This window comes from Tamandua tetradactyla, chromosome 7 (genome assembly GCF_023851605.1).
Source record: "Tamandua tetradactyla isolate mTamTet1 chromosome 7, mTamTet1.pri, whole genome shotgun sequence".
Taxonomy (NCBI): Eukaryota; Metazoa; Chordata; class Mammalia; order Pilosa; family Myrmecophagidae; genus Tamandua; species Tamandua tetradactyla.
The window spans coordinates 65685200-65712494 of NC_135333.1; the positions used below are offsets into that span (position 1 = coordinate 65685200).

At 44.0% G+C, this 27295-nt stretch overlaps 1 protein-coding gene across 1 annotated transcript in view; it reads left to right on the forward strand.

The window, feature by feature from the left end:
• The first annotated feature begins 21079 nt into the window (after positions 1-21079).
• Positions 21080-27295, forward strand: part of PRMT8 (protein arginine methyltransferase 8) — a 122763-nt gene continuing 116547 nt past the window's right edge. The window contains exons 1-2 of the mRNA XM_077169713.1: positions 21080-21650; positions 22663-22719. The gene's annotated coding sequence lies outside the window, so the exon portion shown is untranslated. The remainder of the gene's footprint in view (positions 21651-22662; positions 22720-27295) is intronic.

The following is a 27295-nucleotide window of genomic DNA, read 5'->3' on the forward strand; positions in this document are numbered from 1 at the left end:
ACTGAACCAGAAAATTTATCTCTGGATCACCCTCCCAGAACTTGTCCTACAGGCAGCTTGCAGACAGCTAGAGCAATATAAGAAACAGACTGAAGTGACCAGGGGCAAAGGATTACCTGCTTTAAGTCATACAACAGAGCAGCAGGGAGGGGGAGAAAATCTATTTCATAAAGAGTAGAAGGGACATTTGAATTCCTTTAAATGGGAGATTTCCAAAGGCCCCAAGCAAGTACAAAACCAGAACAAGGCACAAGCTCATAAAAGATGGAGAGGACCCTATACTTCAGATTTGTGTTGGGCTGATCTTCTTGATAGGAGAGCTAAACTCTGAAGGAGAGCACCAGCCAATGCAGAGCCAATTTGTAAAGACAGTGAAAGGTGCTTTTGTGTTTGTTTGTGTTAACTCCTGGCACTCAGGGAGAGCTCTGTCATCTCACTGGCTGAATCCAAATTTAAGGAACAAACTGCCCAGGGATTAAATCCCATGGTTAATACTTTAAAATATTAAAATCTACAGTGTGCAACAAAAGATTACAAGATAAAGAAAGAAACAGGAAATGATAGCCCATCCAAAGGAGCAAAATAAAAATCCTACAACCATCACTGAAGACTAGGCTTTGGACATACAGGATAAAGACTTAAAAAAAAATCTTCAACTTACTCAAGGAGAAAAAGGAAAACAGAGAGAAAGAACTAAAGGATATTAGGGGGAAAATGAACAAAAGGAGAAACTCAATAAAGAGATAGAAATTTTAAAAAGGAACCAAACAGAAATATTGGAGTTGAGGGCTACAGAAATTAAAATGAAAAATTACCTAGAAGGTATCAACAGCAGACTGGAGCTGGCAAATGGAGAATCATTGAGCTGGAAGACAATTGAAATGATTAAGCTGAGATGTGGAAAAAAATAAAAAAATAATAAAATTGAATAGAGTTCAGGAGACCATCGAGAGTACATATATATGCATTACAGGAGTCTTGAAAGGAGGAAAAAGAGAGAAATGGACAGAAGGAATATTCAAAGAAATTATGGCAGAAAAATTCCAAAGTTTAACATGAATAAGTACATTCAAGAATCTCAGTGATACCTAAACAGGATAAACCCAAAGAGAACCATGCCTAGACACATAATAGTCAAACCATTCAGTATCAAAGACAAGAAGAGAATTCTGAAAGCTGTAAGAGAAAAGCAACACGTGATGTATAAGGGAGTCCCCATAAGATCAAGTTCCAATACCTCATCAGAAACCATGGAGGCAAGAAGGCAGTGGGATGAAATGTTTAAAGTTCTGAGAGAAAACAATTGCCAACCAATAATTTTATATCTAGCAGGACTGACTTTCAAAAATGAGAGATTAAGACATTCTCAGATAAACAAAAGCTGAGGGATTATCATCACTAGACCTGTCCTAAAAGCAATGCTAAAAGTTCTTCTGACCTAAAGGAAAGGATATTAGACCAGTGGATCCAAGAAGCATAAAGAAATAAAGACCTCCAATGAATAACCAGTGGATAATTATAAATACCATTGGTTGTATTTTTTGGTATATAACTCCATTTTTTACTTGTACAGGTTTTAAATGTAAATGCATAAAAATTAATAATAAATCTGTGGGTTTTGACATACAATGTATAAAGACGGTTTATAACACGTACCAAAAAAGTGGGGAAGTAGAGGGGTATAAGAACACCAGGGACTCAGGGTAGGTCATGCCCAGATAGAGTGAGGGTGGAGGAGGACGGACATATTAAGAACTTGCACATCCTCAAATCTGCCCAAGGGCTTCCTCTTTCCTCTACTTAAACTTCTTTGGTGGCTCCAGAAGAACCTGCCTCCCATCCTCTGCAGTCACTGCTCCCTCTGCTTTCTGCAAAGCTCTTCCTTTCACTGCCCACATGGTAAGCACATGCCTACCCCAGAACCACTGGGCCTTGTCATTTCTGTGTCCCCAGCGCTCCACTAAGGGCTTGGCACATAGTGGGTGTTCAGTGCCCTGTGCATGTTTGCAGAACAAATGAATGAATGAGTGACTGAATGCAGGAAGGAAGGAACACAGAGCCATTGTTGGCCATGTTGGGATAGTCACACAGAGCTCTGATGACTCAGCAGAGAGTTCCATTAGGAGAGCTTAAAAGCCCAAGCATATAGAATATCTGTGTAATATAATTTAAATATTTAACAAATGCTTAACATTGAATCACCTTATAACATTCCTCAAAATTCGCCATTTTGGCAGATTTTTTCTTTGATACGAAGAAAACCTCAAAAGTGTTTGAAAAACAAAATGCCCTAATGGAGATAATTTTCTCTACTCACGTTTCAGTAAATTTAGAAACAAGTAACAAACATTGAAGTATAAACAAATGCATGGAAATTTCAGAACTCTGCTAAATAAATTTTGGATCAAGGAATCACCAATGCCCAAACCACACAATATTTATTTAGATAATAGTAACAATGAAAACACTGTATATAAGAAAAATCTGTGGGATATAGGGCTAATGTTATTCAAAGAAGAAAACTCATAACATTTAACACATAACTGGAAAATTCAAGTATGAAAATGCAACAGACATTGCACATCCAGCTGAAACAGAAATGGAAAAAAAGAAACACAAGAAAAGCAAAGCAATGGAAATATTATAGAAACAAAATGTTTTAGAACTCAGAAAATCTGGAGATTTGATAAAATTATCTAAGAGCTAATTATAGAGTGGCTATTATTGTTTCTTTTGAATAGAGAAGGCAGAAATACAAAGCTGAAACTGTAAAAGAATAAAAAAAAAAAGCAAAGACATAGAGGAAAATAAATTTTCTGAGCCTGTCTTTCAGAACTCTGTGCAGGGAGGAAGAGAGAGGGGAGTTGGTGGTTGTTCTGGCTTGGGTCCCCAATCACCCCTCAAAACTCCTACTTCTCACCCTCTATGTTAGTTAGATTCAGTTGTCAACTTGGCCAGGTGAGCATACCTAGTTCTGTTGCTGCGGACACAAGCCAATGGTACGTGAACCTCATCTGTTGCTAATTATATCTGCAGTGGGCTAGGAGGCGTGTCTGCTGCAATGAGTGATGTTTGACTTAATTGGCTGGTGCTTAAATGAGAGAACGCAATGTAGCACAGTCTAGCAGCTCGGCATTCCTCATCTCGGCACTTGCAGCTCAGCCCAGGCTTTGGAGATGCAGAAAGAAGCTACCCCGGGGAAAGTTGTTGGAACCCAGGGGCCTGGAGAGAAGATCAGCATAGACCATCTTATGCCTTCCACGTAAGAAAGAACCTCAGTGGAAAGTTAGCTGCCTTTCCTCTGAAGAACCAACAAAATAAATCCCCTTTTATTAATAAGCCAATCCGTCTCTGGTGTGTTGCATTCCAGCAGCTAGCAAACTAGAACACCCTCCATGTCAACAGCCCAGTTCCTCCTTGTGTGGCCACCTGGCTTCCTGGGGGCCAGAAAATCGAAAGAAAATTCCCATCTGGGCTACTGAGGTGGCCAGGATCCCAGGGCTGGGTCTGTAGGTGATGTGAGGTTAGGAAGCCAGGCAGGGCTGCCCCTTGGAGGCTGTACTGGGGGATTGGAGGCCAGGCTTGGCTTATCTGTACTTTCCTGTGTCTATATCTTTATCTGTTACTAAATCAGTATCCATATCTACATATCCTGATAAAAATAATTTTTTATAAAGTGAAATAACAGACTCTGGATCTAAAGGGCTCTATATGTTGAATTATTATGAAGATTGACTAAGTGCAGACCTTTCTTCTGGGACATACTGGCATGTGTTTATGGAATGAATGAATGAGTGAATGACCAGGAACAGAGCCAATGTTTGCTGACCCTGATATAACTCCTCAGAGGGTGGATGGTGTGCTCAGTAGAACTTAAAAACCCAGTGGAAAAGCCATGGCTCCTGGAAATTGTTATGGGTCCTGGGATAACGTTCAACTCTTCAAGCTATTAATACTCAAAGTCAACACGTCCAAAACAGAATTTGTAATGACTCCAAAACTGCTTCACTTCCCTCCTCCATCTAAGTAAATGGTCCCTCCATCCACCCAAAGTTGTTCAAGCCAAGACCCTTGGAGTCACCTTGCCCTCCTCTCCTCCCATGGCTCATGTCCAATTCACCATCAAGTCGTGTAGAGTCAGTATCTCAAGTATTTCCCAAATCAATGTGGTTCTTTCCAGTACCTCTGCCCTGGTCGAAGACCCCATCGTCTCTTGGGTGGAGACCCGCAGCAGCCTTATTGGCTCTCCACATGCTTCCATAGCATGGCTGGAGTTGTCTTTCCAAATGTAAATTGATCCTATCACCCTCTTGGTTGAAACTTCCAAGGGCCGTCCATCCGCTTTGTAATAAAATCCAGACCTCCAGGGACCCACAGGACCTATCTCATCGACGTCCTCAACATCAGCTCCTGCCATTCTGCCCCCTCACCCAGACAGCAGCAGTTGAGGTTGACTTTTTTTTCCCTCCTGTTCCCCAAGTTTGTTCCTGCTTTAGAGGCTTGCATGAGCTCCCTCCCCCCGGAACACATGACCCCAAATCATCTTGCAACTGAATCCCTTTTAATTTTCTGATTTCAGTTTACACGTAATCCATTTGGATTAAATTTAAGATTCCTCCCTCCCCCACCAGTCACTCTATCATGTCTCCCTGGTTTATTGTTAATATATCACAGACAAGGAGATCTAAAAGTCTCCATGCATTTCCGTTTGTGTTTGGGAATGGACAGTAGCAGGAGGTTCATGGCCCTAGGTCACAGACAAGGATTTGGGTTAATTTCCTTTCTTATCAGATGTGCTGTGGAGACTTTCTCAGCCATCGTGGATCAAGGAAAGTACTGGTCCCAGATGCTGGCAAACATTCCTTCCTTGACTTCATGTCTCTAAACCAGGTGACTGCTCTCCTGAACCCTTTACTCTCCTGGCTCCCTCAATTTGCATCTTGGCCCGAGGGCCTCTGAGGGAATGGGGGGTGAGGGGTGAGCAACCGGGAATTGAATCCGGATCCTCTGGCATGGCAGTCAAGCATTCTTGCCTGCTGAGCCATCGTGGCCCGCCCGGGGGCCACTGTCTTTGGCAGCTCTGGCGCTGGCCTTTCTCCCAAGGCTAAATCCTAAGGAAGCAAGTAGCTTTCCTCCCAAGTCTGCCTGCTTTTTTGCAAAACCCGATTTTGTAGTCATGTTCTCAGTTCCTTTCAGACATTTTTGTGGTAAGTGTCTAGTGTAACTGTTGGTCACAGAGGGAGAGGGGGGCGATTTAGAGGTTGAATTTATGTCGGAGGGGAAGGGAAAGGCATCAAGGCTAGGTCAGTTAGCACAAAATCAGAGGAGTTAGGCTAGTACATTTAAGAGAAACTGTGCAGGCGTCTATACTTGGGAGCGACAGAGCAAAAACAAGGAGAAAAGTCAGGCAGCTCAGGGGTGGGTTTGGGAGAGAAGGGAGCCCATGAGACCGGCTTCAGATGGAGCAGTCAGAGGCATGTTGAGGCTCCCCTCACGTGCTCCCACCTGGTGGTCCACCCGGGACCCCACCGCATGCAACGGCTAAAGGATGCCTCCGGTCATCAGGAGCAGGGTCACCTGCGGGCCACTAGTTCCCCCTCGGGGGAGAGTTAGAGAGGTGGGCAGTGCGGGGGCTTTGTGCCACAGGAATGAGTGATCGTTAGGAAGGGGAGATTTTGAATGGAGTGTGAACTGGTTACCCTGCCTGGTGGTGTGAGGAAGCCTCTAGGTGTGCTGAGACCGGCTCCTGCTTTTCACCAGATCAGGGAAGTGCAAACACTAATCACGGCGTGACATCCGCAGGGTCTCCTGTGTTCTCACTGTCCTCCCTACCTGGTCAAAGCAAGCACGCCAAGAGGGAGGCATTCCTCCGCCTGGTGCCCTGGGTCGGGGGGCCCTGGGGGGCTCATCCAGCAGCCTGCTGCTTGCCTCCCCACCCTGTACCTCCCCCGGAGCAGTGCAGAGCTGATGCCACAACCTTCGTGTTTTGTTATTAGTCACCAAGCCCAGGAAATTTGCTTTATCGATGTAAGTTTACTCATTTAAATGCCACATCAGGTCCTACTACTTAAATGGGTTAATATTTGTAAAGAGCTCAGAATGGGGCTTGGCCCTGTTAGCGCTCATTCCAATAACGATTGTCATCACCGCCACCGTGTTGCAGCCCCTGAACTCTGGTAACTGGTATAAACAAACAACTCTGATGAAACATCTGGCACCCGTGTTGTCAGTAAGTGAAATTCATCTGGCCCCTTATTTTTTCCTTTTAACAATGGCTCTGAATACACACGCGTACGTGGTATGTCTAACGTATGCAAACTGCACATTTGTCAGCAAAGCCGGAACCTGCCTTTTTGCAGCAGGGTGTGAGACCTGCCAGTCGTGCATTCAGGGGATCCGACTCGGAGCCACCCACCTGCGGGCCCCATCGCTGGGGGAGTCAGTGCCATTACACTTGGATTTAGAACCTCAGATGGTTGGCTTCTGCTGCCAGGCTTCCTCTCCACCTCCTGGACGGTGAGGGAGGGCAGCAGGTCAGGCCTGGGGACATATGCTGCAACTTCACCTCCCTGGGCACACCACCCCCATCCTGTGCCATGGTCCATGGGAGTCCTTAAAGCCCACGAGAAATCCTAGGCTATTGCATTCCTCTCCGAGGGGCCCGGGCCCCTACAGAAGAGATCCTTTAAGTCAGAATCTGCACCTGGACCATCAGCCTGTGGGGCTCACTGGCTCTCTCACAACTCATCTTCTCAGGCCTTTCCTGCTTGTCCCCAATCTGCTCTGAGCTTCCCTTCTCAACATGCTCCTGTCCTCCCCACTCTCTTGAGAATTCTTTTCTCCTGTCTATAGGCTCACCTCCACCTTCAGACTAGGGTAAGTCTGCATGCTTTCCCCCAGCTCGAATTGCTCCGGGCACACACCCTCCCGGTTTAAACGCCCTAGGCAGCCCTGTGGCTCGTCCTCACAGGCCCTGTGAAGGGAGGCTGGGCCCCAAGGACCCAGGCTGGGGGCGGGGCTGGCCCTCTTCAATTCAAGGGCTTTCCTTCAGACTTCTGTTGAGGGCAGAGTCCCAGATGCGTATTAGAAAGGCATTGGCTGCTGCCTACCAGGGCCCGCTGGAAAGAGCAGGCTCTTCCCTGGGGCCCCTGGGCAAATGCCAGTGTCCTTTGGATCAGAACAGCCTCTGATGCAGGCTGACAGTGGAAATACATGGGCAGGGATTACTGTTAGAAACAGGTCCCTTTTTCTTCCCTCTCTTCTTTTTTCTTTTTTGGTATACTGTATGGTGGGGTCACATTTCTTTATTTTTCCATGTGAGTATCCCATTATTGCAACATCAGTTGTTGAGTTTTTGTTTGTTTGTTTGTTTGTTTTGGGAAATGCATGGACCGGAAATCGAACCCAGGTCTCCTGCATGGCAGGCGAGGATTCTACCACTGAACTACCCTTGCACCTCACCCTCTCCTCTTTTATGTAACTAGCACCCTCTCTCCCACCCCGCCCCTGTGTGCTTTGGTACAGTGTGCCAGTCCCTGTTTTTCCGAGGTGCTTTTTAAATGAACGTTCAGCCATCTTCACCAACTCCTTTGGCTAGAAAAGAAAGTCAAAAGCCACTGTATGAAGTGATCACATATACCCCTTTCCTGAAAAATACAGAGTGAGTTCCTGGGGGTTGTGCTCATGACCCTGAGAGGGTGGGCTCTCCTTCTCCAGTGACATAGCAGCATCTGTTGACCCCACAAAGAACATTCGGGGCAGCCCCGTGAGCCAGAGAGAGACATAGTTGAGCAACAGCCTTAAAGGGAGAGAGGAGTAACAGAAGCATTTTACATTTTATCAAGACGAGAGCGGTATCTCTCTCTTTTTTCTTCCAAAACAGGTATTTTATACTGATATGCCTAAATTATGAACCAGCCTATTCTCATCTGATGTTTGATGTTATTAAAGCTGCTATTTCTTGATCATAAAAAATCTTGGTTTTATTGGTGGCATTAGATTTTGTTGGGGCATATCTAGTATGTTTTTCATTTTCTTTACACCCCTGCTTATCTCTGCAAACAGAACAGGCTACTTCATTCCTCTGTGCCTTAGCTCGTGCTCTCCCCACTTCTTGAAACATCACCTTCTCCTGCCGGACCCCTCCTGCCACCAGTATTCCAATTCCTACTTGTCCAAAACACAACTCAGACCTCACCTTCTCCAGCAACCCCCCGTCCCCATTACCCCACACCACCCCAACCCTAAGACTGGGCCTTGTGCTTGTCCCCACTGATCTCACATATTCTGTGCATCTCACATGTTTCTTTTCCCTGCCCGTAATTTAATTAAATGTTCAGTTACTGTGTCTCTCTTCCCTTCTAGACAGTAAGCTCTTTGGGGACAGTAGGGGACTGGTGGTCCTGGCTGCCTTCCTAGCACTGAGCACAAACCCTAGCACATAGTAGGTGCAATTGATGGCATGCAGCCCCATGCTACCTCTTTCCGTTGAGTCAACTCCAGACTCCTTCCGTTCTTGACAAGAAGGAATGCGTCCTTGGGCAAGACCGGCCTTGAAATTTTCTTACTTTTAGAGAGGCTGATGCATAGAACTGCTTCGCAGATTCACTGCTGTGATCTCTGTGCTCTGTTCTCTACACCGAAAGTTCTTACATACTTTGGTCTCAGGATTCCTTTACACTCTAAACAATGATTGAAGACCCAACGAGTTTTTGTTTATGTGGGTTATATCTATTGATAGCTATCGTATTAAGAGATCAGAACTGTGAAACTACAGAAATTATTAGTTCATTAAAAAAAAAAACCAGTCATAAGTCCACTATATGCTGACAAGTATTTTTGAGACAAAGCATTTAGTGAAAAGAGTGGCATTGCATTACATTGGGGTTTTTTAACCCCACGTTATTGACATTTGGGGCCAGATACTTCTTTGTTGTAGGGGCTGTGCAGTGTGATGTAGGATAGTTAGCTGCGTCCCTGGCACCCTCTCCCAGTTATGACAACCAAAAAGTCACCTAATGCCCCCTGGATGGGGAGGGTCCTGGTTGCGGACCACTTAGCCTTACATTGTTGCAAGTCTTTTCAATGCCCGGATTAATAGAAGATAGTTGGATACTCATATCTGTTTCTGCATTCAGTCTTTTGCAATATGCTGTTTTAGTTGAAGTATGTTGAAATTACAGACTCACACATCATACATAGTTGGAAATGGGAAAAATAGTCTAACACCTTTATCAGGTAACTGTGGATATTTTTCTTTGACAGTACATTCAAACTCAACAAATAGTGATTTCTTAATGGGTAGTTACAATTTGGAATCTGCACTTTTTTTGTGGGGAGGGGTACTCGGGAATTGAAGCCAGGTCTCCCACATGGCAGGTGAGGATTCTACCACTGAACCACTGTGTAATCTGCACTTTTCATACTCTGTCTCAAAATCCACTGGCAGCGGTGCAACGGTGGCTCAGTGGCAGAACTCTTGCCTCCCATGCTGGAGACAAGGGTTCAATTCCCAGAGCCTGCCCATGCCAAAAAAAAAAAAAAAAAGAAAAATCCATTGGCTTATCATGGACCTGGAATGGATCTTTTACCCAGGTAAGATTTTGTAACATCACACGTTGGTCATTTGGAAACTATTTATGCAACATTTCTAAAGGTTGGCGCGTTTTGCTATATGATATAAAAAATTACATTTGTTAGCATTAATCCCATCTGAAAAGTATCTAAGTACTGGAAAAGTATCAAGGCCCAATGGCAGATGTGAGTTTTCAAAAATTCTAATTTCCTCTTGAAAAGCTTGCATTTTATCACGGGCCAAAAAATATATATATACATATACTATCAATTGTTTACCTTGAAATGACAAGCTCACTTATTTTTGAGAAAATAGCTGCCAGATACCGAGGTCTGCATAATCATAGACTGCAAGTTTTTCTTCCAAGTAAAAATGATGTTCCATGTGAAAAGTGGTTAGCTCAGCCTGCAACTCAAACAACCCCACAGGTGATTTCCTCAAGACAGCTATCATACTTTGATAGCCAACTAAAGTGTTTGCTGCATACTTTCCTTGTCACAGAGAATATTTTTCAAAGTGCATTCAAGAGTTGAGATTCAATAATATTGTCTACTGCTTCATCAAGGGCATTCCTAAGTTTAGTTTAGTTGGCACGACTGCCTTGATTTGTGCTAAAGCACAGTAGTTTCACCCAGCATTGCTTTTGCAACTTTAGTGCAAATGTCAATACAGTGAATAAGGCAAATAACATCTTAGTTTTAATATGAAAATAATTTTGCTCTTGCTCACCCTTGAAAGGGTTTTGGGGCCCTGATGGTCTGCTGGTCTACACCAATGTGTTTTTACTCTGATTATGAAAAGGTAGGACATGAGAGAACAGGAGCTCTCTTCATGTGATTGGCTCATTAATTGCCTAGGAAATAGTTGTGGATTCAAAATTCCAGGCTTGAAAGGTCCTTTGAGATGACCTAATCTAGTCCCCCTTGGTTTATAGACAAACATACTTAGTTTATAGATGAGCATGCCTAGGCCCAGAGAGGGTGACTAAGTCCCACAATCTCATTTCAGCTACATGTGTGAGGACCAGAATTGGAACTAGAACGCCGGTCTTCTGAGCCCCAGTCCAGTGCTCTATCTACCACACCCTGTTATTTGCAAATACTCTGTATGGCGTCTAGCACATACCACACTTAGAAAGGTATTTGTTGTACTTGGGGTGAACAAGTATTGTTGTGGGCATAATATCCTATTGGTTTATAAGTTTGTTTGTGTCCAGTGCACGTTCAGGAGGATATTTCCTCTAGTTACTGGACATACAGTGATTTTAATTGGCTACCAGGTGTACGGGCTGTTTCGTTATGTCTCTGTGCTCTAACGGTCAGACCTCCTGAGGGTGAACCTGCCAAGAGAACTGGGTGGATTTTTCCACTCAACTAGGCTATGTTGCTGTTTATGATTACCTAACGAGACTAGTTTCCACCTGTACCTTGGCTCCCTTAAAAGAAGCCTCTAGAATATTTTCCATGGGAACAGCCTTAACTGGGTTGCCTTGACATTGCTGCTTTCCTGGATTCCAGTCATGACTTTGATCCGTTGTGACTCATGGAGTTTCAGGAGAAAATTGTGGGCATTTTCCTCCCCCTGGAGGTTGGGGAGTGGAGAAGATAGAAGTGGCTTCTCCATATAAGTAAGCTGCAGAACACCAAGTCACAGCTATGAATAACAGTTAAAATGAAACGCTTTCTCAGCGACCCACAATTTTCTTTAGGAAAAAAGCACCTGGCCTGCTTGGCTTTCAGACAGCAGAACTGAGAAAAATGGAACCCTTCCCTCTTAGCTGTATTCAAACACCATGGAGGATCAGATCACTGGAAATATGCAAGAGCACAGAAAATTTTAGAAGAAAAGTTTGTGAAATGGGACTGGAGAACTATTTCTAGCCACGTGTTACATTTTCCTCAGCAGACAGAGCCTGGGAGTTCATCTCCTTGGAAGCTGCTCCAGGTTGGGCAGAGGCTGTACTCAAGACCACTCGAGCTGCTGCCAGTACTCTGATCCTCCCACTGATAACTGATGCCCCACCCCCACCCATCCATCACAGAACTGTGAGGAGCAGTGCGTGGCCCAGAAGCTCGTGTTTCACATTAAGAACCCTCCTGCTGTCTTCCCTCCTGTGGTGTCCCAGAGCCCCTGGACCCAGGAGCAGGACCTGCTGTCACCTAGGTCTCTTCCCAGGACCTTTGCCTCACCAGGTTGGGGTAATAGAGTCAAGCCTCCTAAGATGCTGGAGCTCTGGGTTGCAAAATTGGTGAATCTTAGGGTACCTGAAGGGAAGAGAGTTAAAGCCATAGCCCTAGTTCTTCTGGAGACTGCTGTGGAAATACCTAAAGTATCCAAGAAAAGTCAATCAGAAGACAGCTTGGTATTTACCATGGTTTGCCAAACCCCAACCAAAACCATTCCTGTCAAGCCTAAAGAACAACTAGGGCTCTATGGGAGATTCTACAAAACTTTCATGTACTATGATCACTATCCAGAAACCTACAACCTCCAAGATGGGTTCCCAGGCCAGATAAGTCCTGAAACTCAGGGAGGCCAGCCTCTCCCAAGAACATCAACCAGTTCCATCCCTCTATCCCATACTGTCAACACTCCTTTTCAACATAAAAGAAGTTAGAATGAGCTGAGCCCAAATACTCCTAAACATTGGGAGAAGGATCAAAGGAAAAGAAGAAGTTATAATGGAGGAGATAGAATTTAACAAGTGAGCATGATTGCTGAATCATATTGATACTTCTTTTAGTCTCCAATGTCTTGGAGCAGCTAGAAGGAAAAACTTAAAATTGTGGAACTGTACCCCATACCAAACTCTGAAATCTGTTCTATAACTACCTGTTACACTGTGCTTTGAAACCTATTGTGTTTTTGTATACATGTTATATTTCATAATAATAAATGTTAATTAAAAAAAAAGAAGACAGTTCTTCCGTGTATCAATCAACAAACAGAATGCAGCTTAGTTGGTGTTTCAAAGAAAGAAATAAAGCCATACCTGCCTAAGCAGAGCTTACAGGCTGATAGGAGATAAAACCCATTAGGTAGGATTATTTAAAATATGAAATGAGTGATGACAAGAGGGCATTGCTTGGGGATGCAAGAAGATGGGGAGGAGATGGTATTACAATCAGGAAAACCTTCCAGAAGAACTACCTGATTTAAAGGTCAAGACAGACAGAGGTCTTTGAAAGGTTAAAGCAGAAACCACAAACCTTCCCTCCCCTTCCTTTCCACAATCTAACAGTATTGAAGCTCATCCCTAGAACTCTAAGGCCCTGTTTTTCAGTGATCATTTATTAACTTCCTTCTGGGTGGTGAACCAACCTAGTGCCAGGTCCTGAAGGGCAGTGGTTTGGACCTGCTGGCTGGGTGTTAGAAACAGGTGAGGGAGTTTGTTGGAAATGCACCCTCCCTGGCCAGCCCTTAGCAAACTCTGAGTCATTCAGAGGTCCCTGCTGCTGGAGCTATGATGAGGAGAACATGGCTTCTGACCTCAAGGACCTCAATGACCTTCTCATTGGGAGAACCCAGACCCTGCACTCCCCATGCCCACATGATCTCAAAGTAGGGTTATGAATGAAGGGTCTGGGTCAAGATGTCTTCTGTGAGTCCACCCTTCAGCTGTCAGGGACAGCTGGCCCTCAACCAGCTCACTTTAGAGTGTACTATGCCTGTTCTTAGAGGTGTAGGAGTTGAGTCCCTGAACTTCAGCTGGCACTGCCTACTGTCTGTTCCACCCCACATCACATATAAGAGCTCCTGTGGTTTGTGCCCTGGCATGACCCACCTGCTGGAACCTTTGTACTTTTGCCCATGCAAGCCTATTGCTCTGGCCGAGTCTGAGCTGTCAGTACCTGCCCCCTCCATTGACTGGCGTGTGGTATCTTTACCACATCTTTACCAGGTTAAAGATGACTGGATGTGGGGTTAGTGCCAAAGCCAATGGCAGCCACCCTGAGGTGAAGGGCTGCATGTGAGGTAGCCATGCTGGGGATCTGGGCTCTGTGAGCCCAATCCTGTCCTCTCTCCTAGATATTGTGATGGTAGAACAACAAAAGACACACTGAGAGCAGGCATTAAGATTTAATAGATTAAAGAGGTGATGACAAGGCATAGAAGCCAAGACAGAGAACTAAGTCATGGTAAGAGCTGGTGTTTGGTCCCTGGGGCCCCTGTAGGCCTGCCTGATGGCCCCATTCTCTTTGAGACCAAGAGTTTCCAGGGTTGTCTTATTTCCTTATGTATTCTTACAATAAGCCCCATTACCTGAGGTCACCTGAGTACATCACTGGTTCTTCTTTTTTTTTTATAACTCTTTTTATTGTATAGTATAACATATATACAAAGCACAGAAATAAAAAAGCACTCGTTTTCAAAGTGCTCTTCAACAAGTGATTACAGGACAGATTCCAGAATTTGTCATGGGCTACTATACAGATTTCTCCTTCTAGCTGCTCCAGAATATAGGAGGCTAGAGGGCTTAAATATTTTTTTATCATCACAATCGACTTTTTTTCCTTCTATTTTTGTAAACAATGACTTATATACAAAGAAGCTATAAATTTCAAAGCACAGCACCACAATTAGTTGTAGAACATATTTCAAACTTTAACATGGATTTCAATTTCACAATTTTAGGTTTTTACTTCTCGCTGCTCTGAAATACCGGAGACTGAAAGAGATATCAGTTTAATGATTCAGCATTCATATTCATTTGTTAAGTCCCGTCTTCTCTGTATAATTCTACCATCACCTCTGATCTTTAGGGTAGTGGCATCACAGGGTACAGAGCACGGGGACCTATGTGTGAGGAGCTGCCTGTGCTGATGCCTTCAGATCAGGCCAGGTGTCTGAGCGGTAAGTGAGGCTTTCTGGCCTGCCCGATTGCATAGGTGAGAGAACCCAGACCTAGGGACGAAGCTACGCCGTGAGTCAGCGGCCCAGTCAGTGCTGAGACCCTGGGTGAAGGTCGTTCTGACAGTGCTAACCAAGTCCAGAGACGGGTCACACATGCTTCTCTGGGTGCCGAAAAGCTTCACAGACTGTTTCCCATGTGTCATTAGACCTCCGTCAAAGACTCTTCCTAGAGTCCTTAGAGAGTTTTCACCGAGGTCACCTACCCCCCGCGTAAGTGCCTGCAGCTGGGAAGCTCCGTGCTTCCTGGGCTTGACCGTCTGCATCCAACACCTTCCCTCCACCTGGGTACCTCATTCGGCTCTGGGCTTGCTCACCAGTGCTGCCCCACTTACTCTCAAGGCCCTACACGGGAAAAGCACGAGGCAGCCAAGAACCAGAGAGAGATGAGACTGCCATCTCACGTCTCCTTTCAAGCTCAGAATTACTCACTTCAGGGAATATTTAAAATTTGATGGGAAATGAATCATCAATTTTAATGAAAGACTGCATTATGTGAAAGCACTTTAGAAGAGCGGGGTGAGGGGGACTGGGAAAGAAGGGGAACCAATCACAGGGGAAATCATTCATCACTTAGCATCCCAGGGGAGGGAAGGAGAAGGGTCTAGGGGATAAAAGGGTGGCAGAGAGCTCCACGTTTGACATTTCTCAAGTGGGAGACTAAGTTTAATGGTGATGAGTGGCTCCCAACCCTCATCAGAGCTTCATGGTTACCTGGCAGGTTGGGTGGAGCACTTGGGAAGATTGGGATGCAGGGGAGGCGCTTCTGGCCTGGGAGACAGTTAAAGCAGGACAGAACACGGGGCGCCCAGACAGGAATGGGGGGCTGGTGGTGAGTGGGGCACTGCCCTTGCTTGGGCTTCTGCCCTTTCCCCCTCCCTCCTTCCTCCTTTTGTCCCCCTTCTCCTTAATGTGAGTTGACTCACCCCCTCTGCCTTTGCCACCCTGAACAAAGAAATTGCAGTGCACTTAGCTGGGAGGAGGGCTTTCCCACACATCAGAGTGGGCCCTGCAGTGGGAGCTTCAATACAATAATACCCCACTTTGCCACTAGGGGACCTTCCCAGTCACATCTGACCCATCACCCCAGTTTAGAGGGAGAAAGTGGTGATGTAGCCTGATGTCTGGGCTGCGCTCACTGAGGCTATTTTGCCCAGTGGCCTTCACCTCCAAGCCCTCTTTGGAGGGAAGATGGAGTTGAGCCTGCTACACTGAATAGGGCTGGATCCTCCCGTCCTCCATTCATTGTTCTTTTACAAACAGCCAGACAGGCAGAGGGAAGAAGGGTGAGCTGCATTTTCATTTAGCAGATCTGACAAACTGAATCTCCAATAGCTTAGGTGACATGTCTACTGCTCTCCCCTCTCCCCCGTGACATGAGGGATGGGACAGGGCTGCCGAGCACAATGACAAGAGCAAGGACTTTCGGCCACATGGTCCCAGTTCTAAATCCTGTTTTGCAACTTGCTAGCTGTGTGACAGAGGGGAAGTTCCTTTACTTCTCTGACCCTGTACCTCATCTGCAAAATGAGCACAGTAAGTCCCACCTCACAGGGAAGTTGTGAAATGCTCAATAAACATTGCTTTCCTTCCTCTTTAAAACTCCTTTGCTCTGGCCTCACCATCCTCTATGGCACAAACTAAAATTTCTGCTGAGATGGTTAATCTCTAACCAGGGGGATGGAGCCATTAAATGAAGTGCTCTTGACATTTGAAGAAGTCATGGACCCCTTTGAAAATCAAATCCATGCAAGCAATGGATCCCCTTCCCGGGAACAAAATGAACACATCCACCCTGCACTATTTCTATAGGATTTGAGAACCTCTGAAGGTACATGCAAAACTTCTTTACCAGATGGAAAGTCAGGACACACGAGCATAAATTCAGCATCGTGAGTGCTAGTTGTCAAGCCTTTATTCTCTGATTCATCACCTTTCCCTTGTGAAATGGTGAGGATGATCCTTCTCAGTGCACCAAATGGGGTGGGAATAAAAAGTCAAGGAATGTGAGTGGATGGTTGGGGAGGTGGCCCCTGTAGGGGTCTCTGCTTGGTCTGGAGGAGAAGAGACTGGGAGGAAAGGATGAGAAGGGTCTGAAACACCAAGGATGACCACCATCTCTTTTTCCCTCTTGACTGAGGATTGAACAAGAGTAAAGAGGAATACTATCAGCCAGAAAGAACTGAAAAGCCCTAGCAAGGAAAGTAGGTTTTCTGAACTCAAAGGCTTTAAAGAAATAGGACAGACGTACTTGTTTGGTGTGGCTTAGGTCCTAGCAGATTAGACTTGGGGACTGGCCTCGATGACCACACCTGCCACAGAAACACTCAGGTGAAAGGAATAGAAGCCTGTTGGGAGTGTGCCACCACCAATTTTAGAGAACAAAAGAGCCTTCCCTATATTTTTTTTTGCAGAGGACGTCTCATAATGACAACATTCCTGAGCCCTTGAGCAGCATCACTGCACCTGTGGGGCTATAGGAGAGAGATGGGCCTCTGTGGTTTGATGGAGCCCCAGGCCCTGGCCAGCACGGAGAAACCAGACAGCCACGAGCTCTGAATTCTCAACTCCTCTTCCAGGAGAATGTCCTGACATTGCTAAGTCACCTTGACCTTGAGCTCATCCTTGCTGCATCAAATTTTTTTTTTTCCCAAAAATACAATTTCAAAACCTCACAGAGTAGAAAGTTTGGAGAATATAGAAGACCAATACAGAAAAGAATAAAATAAAAATCACCTACAATGCATCACTGAGATTTAGGCACCATTAGCGTTTGGTTAGATCTTTCCAGTTCGCCTTTCTCCCTTCCCCTTATTCAGAAACATTTTAATCACATATCCCCCCAATTACTAGGGTTTAGGGCTCTGTGACTCAGTTTTCCTAGTTAGAAAATATCAGAACTCCCTGCTAACACAATTATTTGACTGCTTTCATGTGGTAACTGTTTGGCGAGGAGAGATGCATGTCTACCCACCAGCAGCAGTGAGGACAAGAGAGCAGAAGTCATGGGTGCAAAGCTATGTAGCAGGTTGATGGAAGCACAGGGGCTTCTATCTCTTAACCAGTGTGAGTGTCAAAGAAAGAGCTCGCATAGACGTGCGCATGATGGCACATAACCCGAGAGCAGTGGGCACAGCAGATCCAGCCAGGGTCTGCTGGGAACCGTACTCACATCTCTGGTCTGGGACCAAGTCAAAAACAGCAGCCCATCCTGAGGGAGAGGCCACAATTCATTTTTGTGGGCCCATCAGAAAATCGGACCAAACTTCTTCTTTACCATACTATGTCTGTCCCATTCACTTTTAGTTCAGACCTCCTTCTTGGGCTTTCTTTCTTTCTTTTTTTTTTTTTTTTTAATATATTTATTGTAAAACCTTAACAAACATGCAAACACTCTTGACATACAAACATTCTATACATGGTATACAATCAGTGGTGCACAATATCATTACATAGTTGTGTATTCATCACCATGATCATTTTTTTGAACATTTGCATCACTCCAGCAAAAGAAATAAAAAAGAAAAAACACTCATACATACCATACCCCTTACCCCTTCCTCTCATTGACCACTCGTATTTCAATCTACTCAATTTATTTTAACCTTTGTTCCCCCTATTATTTTCCTATTTTTTATCCATGTTTTTTACTCATTTGTCCATACCCTAGATAAAAAAAGCTTCAGACACTAGATTTTCACAATCACGCAGTCACATTGTAAAAGCTATATCATTATACAATCATCTTCAAGAATCAAGGCTTCTAGAACACAGCTCTACAGTTTCAGGTACTTTCTTCTAGCCACTCCAATACACCGTAAACTAAAAAGGAGATATCTATATAATGTGTAAGAATAATCTTCAGCATCACCTCTCAACTCTGTTGAAATCTCTCAGCCACTGACACTTTATTTTGTCTCATTTCTCTCTTCCCCTTTTTGGTCGAGAAGGTTTTCTCAATCCTTCTTGGGCTTTCTAATGAAAGGGTACTTTCCTCTTGTCTGGCAAAGAATAAACTCAAGGTCTGTCTTAGACTGCTTTGGGTATCCGTTTGTGGTTCCATGACATCATATCACTCGGATGGTCCCAGTAGTGAGCTGATTGTTACCCCCTTTTCAGGTGCTGGCCCCGGAATCTCCAATTATGCCTGTTCACCAGGGGAAGATTTTCCCAGACCTCCTAGGTTTATTACCAAGTTGCTCGGAGGGTCTCCACTGGAGAATAATTGGCCCCTTTGGTACTCAAACACTGACTTTGCAAATTCTCGGGGGCAGATGGCTTTTTTCAGTTGGGAATTTTTATTGTCTTAAATTATGTTTGTGTATACTATGCAGGGGCATGGCCATTTATTTCTGTTCATGTGGCCTGAGAGTCGAAGTAAGCAGCTAAATTTCTAGCTTCCATCTTTCTGCCAGATACCTTAATTCCTTGAACTGGGTTGTAGCCTAATTTTGGAAATCAGAGCCTGGGGGATTTCCACTGACTAGAAATAGAAAATCTTTCTGGATAAAGTTAACAAACACTCACTATGAGAGCAAACGGCTCTAGAAGTCTCCCCAGGGTCCTCTGATTCTCCCTCTTTTATGGAATAGATGATACCTGTGCCACTTCCACCTCTGCATTCTTCCCCCATGGCTGAGAAAAGTTTCTTTCTACCTCTTAGGCATGACTTTAAGCCAGCATTGAGTAAACACCGATGTCCTGGACCTCTGAGTGAGGGGAGAAGGGATTGCGTCTGTATCCCAGCCTGCTTGTACCCTAACGTGTTTTAGGGTACTTTTCCTGGCGCTCCACAGCAAATCAGGTGTGCTTTTTTGAAAGGCTTCTTTGGTTGAAAATGTAATGATTGTATTTTATCTTATAGAATTGGATTTAGGACCTCTTGAACCCTTCCTGCAAATTCATGCCAGCAACATGCAAGAGTTTGTGATAATTATTGGAAAGGGAAGATGCCTTGGAGGTGAGGTGCAGCTGACACCTAGTGCTTGGCAGGGGACTATTGGGGATGGGGGAGAGAGTGGAGGGAAAGGAGAGGAGAGGAGGGAGGAGCTTGGTTGATATCTGCAGCAGTGATGGAGGATATCGGGGGTGTAGTCTGTGAAGAAGCAGAGAGAGTTAGGGGGTTCCCCGTTTTCTTCGCTGTGGAGGTAACTTCAGAGCTGGGGCAAGGATGGAATCCATTGGCCTCTTTATATACTGTTCCAGATGCCGCTTCTGGTACTGGAAGAGTTTGAGTGCCCCAGAGCCTCCCTCTGACCTCCCTTCTCATGCCATACCATTTGCACCATCCTATACCACTTTATGAGTAACTTCAAATCTAACCAATTTATTGTGTCCCTGGAAGGTTAAGTTTTGTGGGTTTTACTTTTCCATGATCCCTCTCACAGAACCATTCAAATCCTAAATCTTAAAACTTGAAGGTACTTTAGTGACCATCTAGTCCAATCCCCCTGTTTTACACGTAAGGGAGCTAAGATACAGGGGTATAAAGTGGTTTGCTCCGGTTCTCAGAGGTAGAGTGTTAATCTCTCAGGGTGACATTACTGATTGGACAACTGGCCCTCGGCAATCTAGGGGCCCTCTGAGATATCCTGGGTGGCCAAAATAGGTCTTCTTTTAAAGGGCAAAGAGTTACTTTATGCATCCCACTTCCCTCGCCTCCTCCATCATACTTAGGAAATTGTGTGGTTCTGTGGGCATCATCAGCTTCTAATTGAGCTTTTCCAAAGACCTGGCAATTGGTCTGGGTTGTTCTTAGACTTGTAAATAACTTCTGGGTTGTCCAAAACCACCCTGTTTTTCTAATCACTTTACTCTCTGGGCATTGACAGGTGAAGATGTAAGTGGAAGAGATGGAGAAGAAGTGAAAGAAGGGAATGGCAGAACAGAGTGGCCGTGTGGGGGTGGGAGATAAAAGAAAACATTTATTGAGGACTGACTATTTTGCTGGCATCCTGCTTAGTGTTTTACCCCGCGTTATCTCCATTTTACAGATTGCAGAAATTGAGGTTTAGAGAAGTTGAGTAACTTGCCCATAGGTGGTAGAGAAGAGGACCTAGGATTCCAGCCTGGGGTTTTCTGGCTTCAGAGCCCAAACTTGTCCCCCCCCGTGCTCTTGGAGCAATGGTGTAGACAGAAAGCTAAATGGCCATACCAAAGCATGACTCTTTCATAATAATCCCACTGTTTTGTAATTGGCCTTGATGAGATTTTCAGCACCTTGTGGAAATAAAGACAAGAAAATAAGAAGGGAATTTCCCAGTATTAGCCTTGGTCAGGACCTGCCTCTTCATGCCTACTCTTTCCCGGGACTGACGGATGGGATTATTTCCAACAGGTGTGGCCTCAGCTTGCTGCGGCTTTACACTTGTGCTGGTGAAGGCAGTTCTCGGGTTCAGGTAAAAATTCATTTAACAATTTATGTATCCATCCAGCAAGCATTTATTAGACCCCTCCTCCATCGATTCTTGAGCCAAGTAAACAACAGGGTCACTGATCCAACAAACGTAGCTCAAATTTGGACATCCATATCCTGATTTCAACAAAGCCTTTTTGTAGATTATCTAGAGCAATTTTTAGGACTTTGTCTTCCCCACTTCTCAACTATTTCTCTACCCTGAAGTGACGAGGGAAGAAATGGAAAACTGGAGCTGCTTTAGCACCTGGGCTAAAGTTCTTTTGGGAAGGATATGGAAACCAAAGACTAACAAGAGGTTTTGGCATTATTTGTGACTGTCCCTTCCTCCTGCTATTCCATTTCCTTGGGCACTTAAGCTAAGCTCATAACATAAGGGCTAACTTTTCACTTAACAATGCATCCCAGCATCCTTAGCACAGCTTCAGAACTAGCCGCCAATTGCCTCTTGCCTGCCCCAACGGAATTAACGGAAGCTGCCAACAGTCCTCTCCTGACCTCATTGGACAGAACCACCAGAAGTACCTCTTTCTTCTCAGATAGCCTCCTTCCTATCTCAGAGGAGGAAGTCCTCTCATGTGGAGTCCAAGATTCAGACACAGAAGGTGTTTGCAGTCACATATTTGTTCCCATCAGGAACCCCATCGTGGGCTTCCATATGAGTCTCAGGAATGGTCCTCTGAAGAGCTGCTGTCAAGGGCAGATAGAAGCAAAGGAAGGGAGTGCAAAGGAATTAAAATATAGAGATGGGTGAGCAGTGCTCTGACCACAACCAACATGAAAAAGCACCATAACTCAGGGCTGAATAGAGTAGAAGCTAGGTTATGGTTAAATCACATAAACATGTTTATTAGTGAAACCTGGCTAGTCCTTCCCTCCTTAGACTTTGTAACATAGCTGCAGGGAGATAGAAAAGACATGGAAAGCATTAAATACTGCAGGAAAAAAGTGTAAGAATAGTACCTATGATAGCACCTACTGACGGGTGGTGAGTGGGGGGGGGGTGCTCCCAGAAAGTGTGTGTAGAAAGAGTGAGATGAGCAGTGGGAAGGTCCTAGGATCCAAGGCATGGGCATTGCGAGATCAGGAACATCTGGCTGAATGGGGACAAAAATCATAACTGGTCCTGGAAGTGAGACTTCATGGCTGAAACAATGTTACCTGGAGAAGGACTTTCTTTCTAGTTCCTGGCTTCAATTTTAAGGTTATGGTTGATGGGTGAATGTATGCAAGTGCAGGCGTCCACGTGTACATATCTGTCGTGGACTTTTGGAAAATTTTCTCTGGGCTAAAGATTGTTAGCTAGGTTAGAATATCAAGGAAGGTTATAGTTGCTTTTTCTCCATATTGCCTAGAAAATTGGACTATTAAAAAATTCTAGCAGAGGTTTGCTGCAGCACGGAGGGAGAAGTACTGAATTTAGATTTTCAATTTGGCTGCTGAGCTGTGTGCCCTGGGACAAGTCATTTAACCTTTCCAAAGTTGAGCTCTAGAAAGAGTAAGACCTATGTGCAAGCTCTTTTAATAATTAAGAGGGAAAATAACCAGAAAAAGATATGTAAACTGTAAAGAGCTGTCACCACTTTATGAACAGTGTTGGTCAAGATCTCCAAACTCCTGGGGTGGTTGGCGCACTTTCTTACTTTGAGCAATTGTGTGCACAAGCTAATCCTTCCAGCTTGAGAATTCTAGTAGTAAACTGAAATGATGCTGAAATTTCCTGGATGTTTAACATAACTAAATCCACCACCTACTGCTTTAGGCACAGAAGTTATGGGGCTGGAGAACCTTCATTTGCAACTGAAGATCTTGGTTACAAGTGAGTGGAATGTTGCAGGGGGAAGGGATCTTTAACAACCTTTGAAAGCAATATGAACGGCAAGTTATTTTTGTTCAGGAACACAAAGCAAACAACATTAGCAGTGAAAGGAATGCAAACCACATCTTGCCTATTTAAAGCGATACAGGAAGGGAAGAAAATTATACAGGCAAAGAGGTTTCTTTTGTTTCCCCAGCTATGAATCCTGGTTAAAAAGCACACACATACCACAGAGATAGTCGAAAGCTCCTCAGCTCCAAATGTAATGTGTTTCTTTAAGTAAAAAAACAACTAAAAGTAAAGTGATGTCACACTTTATTCAACTTGCTATTTCATTTGAGCTTTATGATTATATTCTGTTCAGAAAATTTCAGGACATTGTTTCCTCTGCAGTAGTAGCTGATTCTTCCCAGGCATGGGGGTGGGACTTGGGGAGGGGTAAAGGTCATTTTTCCAAGCGCACATTCATACATTTATTTAATATTAAGACCAGCCATGTGTTGGACTCTCTGTTGGATAAAAATATAAAAAATAGAAGAAACTGCTGCCTTCAAGAGAAGGAACAAACGAATACCCCAGTACCGTGTACTGGGTAGAAAGTGATTTGTCAGGAGAGAAAGAGAGTAGTTTTGGGGTTCAGAAGGAGGAGCGGTTATTTCTAGTAAATCCGATCTTAGAGACGGACCGAATGCCTGAAGGGAAAGTAGCAGGCAGTGCTATCAGACGAAGATTTAAACCAGATCCTGGATGACCTTGAATGCTGAGTTGAGGACCTGTGACTTTATTTTGAAAGCATTGAGAGTAATCAAAGTTTGTTGAACAGGGGAGTAGCATGACAGTCTGGTTATAAATAGACTCTGCAACGTGGAATCTCATTTTTGAGAATGAACTTAGAAGATAATTGCTTGGGTGGATTTAAGGATGACTTGAGAATGTTTAAAAGGGAATAGCAGTTTTGGCTTCATGCTTATGTCGCATTTGCTCCTTTTCACTCTTTCACTTTATTTAGCATGGAGAGTTATGCACGAACACACGGGAGGATGGAGTTCTTTCTTAATTCATCTCTGTGGCCGAGACTGCCTCAGACACTTAAGAAATATGGAAGACACTTTTAGCTATAATGCCAAGAGAAAAATTCCACCTGGTTAAAAGGCAGGAACTGGCCATTCCAGTTTGGAGATATTTCTTCCTAAGAGGAAGGGCATCAAAAGTAAAAAACTAGAAGATGCTCTGGTACCCAAGAGGGAGGATTCCACCTGCTGTTGATTAGGGGTGACATTGCAGTGCATCAAGCTCTGGCCATCCTGATTGAAATCTGGGGGCTGCCATTAATTTGCTGTGTGACCTTGAACAAGTCACTTTCTTTCTCTGGGCCTCAGCCTCTTCACCTGTAAACTAACAGGCTAGACTGGATATTCTTCATCTGTAAAAGAAGGGGTTAGTCTGGATGATCAGATGTTCTCTGTCATTGGGTTTCTAGGAGAGTGTGAGCCTGCTGGTAGCTGTAGCATGGCAAATCTGGGGATCCTCAAGTTTCTTTTCCTTCTGACTGGTATGGAGAAAGGCAGTGCAAGGGGATGCTCTTTTGTTCAGAACTCTGGCCCAGTCAGTCTTAAGCTCTGAAAGTCTCAAGCCTTGGCCCTGCTGTAGGTTAGTAGTATGACCTCAGACAAATCACTAAACCTCTTGGAGCCTCTGTTTCCCACAAAAAGATAAATTAATAAGTCAGTGCCCTCCAGCTGGGGGCCGGGGGGCATGGATGGACAAAGTCAGACTGCAGGATATAATCTTTGCCATCCAGATTCTCACTTGCTTAAATTGTTGACTGGTATCAGGAGGGTATCCAAAGAGGGTATTCAAAGTAGTTGAACTAGAGCTAATCTCCTCTGCTTCTTTTGTTGCCAGAAAAGTTGTTGAATCCCATGGCTATACAGTAGCATTAAAAATTCTGGACAGAATACATCAATCAGCTGCAACACAGATAATTGTTAGGAACAAAAGGATTATTAGTCCTTGTGGCAGGTCTCGAAGCCAAGGAACTTCGATGATGTAACTCAGACAATGAAAACATGTCCCAGAATCCAGCTCAGTCTGCTTAGGAGAGTTAGCTCTTCTTTTCTCCGACCTAGTTGCTGACTGTTCTGCTTGTCCTGTAGTTCTGAGCAGGGGTAGGAAGAAATGCTTGTACAACTCAAAGAAGAAATTAAGGGCTAGGTGATTTTATCCATGATCAGCCAACTTTTGCTAATGCAGATCAATTTAAACTTATGTTCTGGGTTTCTGGAGTGAAGATTGTGCCATGTTTGATGCTGTTGGGGTCAGAGACAAGTGTGGACTAGCTTTCTCAGTTGTATTAGTCCCTACTGTGGGAACTGCAGCTCTGAGTGTGTGCATGATGAGCGCTCCTGTTCTCTGGGCTGGTCTCCTTTGGAGGTTTCCAACGATTCTTTTCAGGGAAACGTGATCCACTGAGGGGTGGGGGTGGTATTTCTAAACATCTAAGAGTCTCTCACAATCATCCTGAGTACACAGGCTCAGTGTGCGTGTTGGGGTGGGTGTAATCTGCTACTCACACGGAACAGTCCTCCTAGGGGGCACAGATTGCTTTGGGGAAATGAGCATCATTCAGCACAGCAAGAGCGAGTCAGGATTTTCATCCTTCAGAGTGGGCAGATTCTGAGTGAAAGTTAAACTTTGAGTTGGGGTTAAAGAGTTGCTGCAAAAGAAGTTGGAGTATCTCAGGAAAACCAACGAACTGTTGGAGCTAGAATAGATCGGTTAGCACTTCTCATTCATGATAGGCCAGTGTTTGCTGGTAGAAGCATCTTGTTGATAGGGGTAAGGGTTCAAGGTTCAAGGTTCAAGGTTCAAGATGGAAATGGTATAAGGGTAACTTTGGTACTGGAAGGGACCCATAGAAGGCATTCTACCTTCTTAAATATTTATGAAGAACAGCTGTTAAATTTTTTCAGCAAGCAGTTAAATTTAGGGCACTTGTGTTTAAGGTTGGAGAAAAACACACAAGAGTTTTATTTTCAAGAATGCCTTAGGGTATCAAAAATAAGAGGATGAAGGGAAGGGGTATCATATTGAATAAATCAAGGATGGTAAAGTTACAGAGACAGGCAATAGACAAAAACAGGCATGCACAAAGCCTAAAGGTCATTTGAACATTCCCAAGTAGGTCATTATCTTTCCATTTAATTGAATATAATTTCTATGTGTATATATATATATATAATATATCTTTTCAAGCAAGTTGTGGTAATACTGATAACTTACTTGGGTCATAAAATCCATGTAGAAAATTTAGGAAGCTTGAATCATGAGAAATTTAATCATTTTCATGTTCAAAGCAAAATATTGTGCTGACATTGTTTGAATATGGTAAATTAATTTTTAAAGACTCTGAATAAGCCCCAAACTCTCTATCTTGGAACTTAAAAAAAAAAAAAAAAAAAAACCTTTCTTATTACAGTAAAAATAAGAATATAGTAAAAAGGGTCACGTAAATATATTTTGTATTCACACAAAAAAAAGAAAGTTGAATAACTTCCCTTTTAGAAAATTTTGACCATTTATCTGAATTCTTAGATATTCTTAGAATACACGCATAAAATATTTTAGATTATTTGCCTTTATAGGTTTCCAGGAGAGGGAAAAATATAGAGGAGAAACAAAAAAATTAGAGGGCTCTGGCTGCAGATAAGTCTGGAATTATCACTAGAAGATTCTAAGAAGACTTTCCAAATTCCTCTGCCCCTGCATCCAGCAGAAGGATGGACTTACTGAGCCCAAGTTCATACTCTCTCTCTAGACTTTCCCAACTTGTAGAGCAACAATATTTAAGACGTTAGACAAGCAGACAGACATGGGGGCAGGCATCAGAAATCTAGAAAATAATTTCACCAAGGAACGACACAAACGTGATCAGATAATGAAGACACCCCAGAGGACCTCATTCCTAGGAAAAAAAAAATAAAACCAAAGCTAAAGGGTCTCAAGGAAATATAGGAACTCATTTTAGCCTGAACTTACCTCTCGCAATGGGCAGTATGTTCAAACAGGGATTTCACACATATATCCGAGTTGAAGCTCTCCTGATTCAAGGAAGTGAAGACTTCAGCTGAGTCTCAGTGGACCCTCCAATTCTACCAATGCCCTCCAGCTAAAAATTACCAAGAACACACCAGCGGTCCAACAAAGTTGGGTTTATTGACTCATTTCCACAAGGAAGAATGTGTGCCAGTAAAGACTGTATTTGATATAACTTAGGGGAATTGGGCATGTGTTAAGTGATTTGGGGGAGGGTTCACAAAGTGAGCTTTTCTCTGGGGTGCATATTATCAGTCAATAGGTGTAATACTGTGTTTGCTTAATAATTCTTATCTAGAAGATGAAAAGAATGGAGCAAGGCTAAAAACTGTGATTGGTAAAGAAGCAGCAGTCACTGTATTAGACAGATAGGGAAATGGTTGATGTTTTTAAAAGATTTGCACAGTGACCTTGTTTTATCTGGGCTTAGGCAAGATAATCATTTTTATTTCACTTGGTTCTTGGTCATAGAGTGATCTGA